Source organism: Arachis hypogaea, chromosome 16 (genome assembly GCF_003086295.3).
Source record: "Arachis hypogaea cultivar Tifrunner chromosome 16, arahy.Tifrunner.gnm2.J5K5, whole genome shotgun sequence".
Classification (NCBI taxonomy): Eukaryota; Viridiplantae; Streptophyta; class Magnoliopsida; order Fabales; family Fabaceae; genus Arachis; species Arachis hypogaea.
The window spans coordinates 24,837,269-24,838,889 of record NC_092051.1 but is presented as its reverse complement, the minus strand read 5'-3'; positions in this window follow the sequence as shown (position 1 = coordinate 24,838,889).

Here is a 1,621-nt window from a genome sequence, read left to right as displayed (position 1 = left end):
TCCTCTATTTGGGCCCTTTATTGGGCTTTCTTGTCGATATGGCCGAGTTCTTTGTAACGAAGTCGGTCCGCTTGACCTTAACAGGTCGGTCGCTACATCGTTGATCATCCTAGGTCGGATAGCTCGACCCAGGGTATGAACAGTGCCCCTGCTTGAGCTCGGTCTTCTTTGTCGAGGTCGAGTCCTTGACTTCGGTCCTTCTCGTAGTGAAGCCAGACTCAAGTATTTTGTCGACTTCTTTTGTAGCAGCTTTTGAATGTAGAACGTTTTTCTCTACAAGCGCGCGCTTTTATATCGGTGCTTTGGGAACGTGCGAGGGTTTAATGCCTTTTAATTTTAGCATTAATTGCCCCGTTTCCTTTTGGCTCTTTATTTTAATTTTGAAAACCCAGAAACGGTTTCTCTTCTTTCGCCCTTTTTGTAACTTCTTCGCATTTTTCCCTTCATTCTCTCGCTTTCAACTTTTCTTTGTGTTGCGGCATTTGTTTGATTTTTCTGAAGCCTCTGCCTGGAGTTCGTGGTTTCGCGTTTCAGCCCAGCGACGTTTTCTTTTGCTCGTGTCTTTTCTTTTGCTTCGAGGTAGTGATTCCAGATTTCGCCGTCCCTCTTCACCTTCCCTGAAGTCTTGCTGCCTTTTCAGGTTGGTACTAACTTTCTTGCTTCTTTCACAGCTTCATCTTTAGTTTTTTGGTGAAGCTTTTGCTTTTGCATGTTTTGAAAGTTTGAACCTTTTCGTGATTTTGCATCTATTTGTCGCTGTAAATGCGTTTTTTCTTGGCTTTCTTTTGTGTGTTCCTATGGCATTTCCTATCGAGGCTTTATATGGTTTTTGTTTACTGATAGAAACTTTGCATCCGTTCCTTGCTTTGCTTGATTGCTTTTTGTCTGATTTCTCAAAAGTTTGTACCTTTGATGATTTCCATTTGACGTGTTTTGATGTTTTGGGAATGCTTTTTGCTTGGTTGACTGTGATGACTTATGCTTCTGGAAATGCTTGCTTGTTTGAAGTCTTTTTCTTGTTTGTAAGATGCTGGGGTGAGAGCTGTAGATTTTTCTGGAAACCTTGCTTTGTTACTGCCTCCAAAGGATGCCCCAAGATTTTGGTTTGAGTCTTGGGGTTTTCCTTTTCTGTGTGATCACCTGCATCGTATTGAGTTGTTTTCTCCCTTGTCCGAGATGTTTTTAGTAATCCCCGCTTCTTTTCTTACTTGTAGGATTACTTGGCCTCATGTCTTCTCGCAATAACATTGTAAAGATGTCTTCCAGAGTTCCCGAGGGGATGTCCGATTGGCTGGACTCCCTTGTTTTGTTGTGTGTTTCTATTGTGGATGCTGAATTTTGCACAGAGTTGAGGAAGTGCCATAGGATTTGTGCTAACAGTGCCTGCGAGGGTGATTATGAGCTTGTTGCTCCTGATTCCGATGAGAGAGTTTGTTTTTCGACTTCCGTCGAGGGGGAGCGTCCCTCTTTCTATGCTTATGAATACTTCTTCAGCCAACTGAACGTTACTTTCCCTTTTACTGCTTTTGAAACTGACTTGTTGTGGTCCTGCAATATTGCTCCGTCCCAGCTTCATCAAAACTCTTGGGGTTTTATCAAAATATTTCAACTTCTTTGTCAG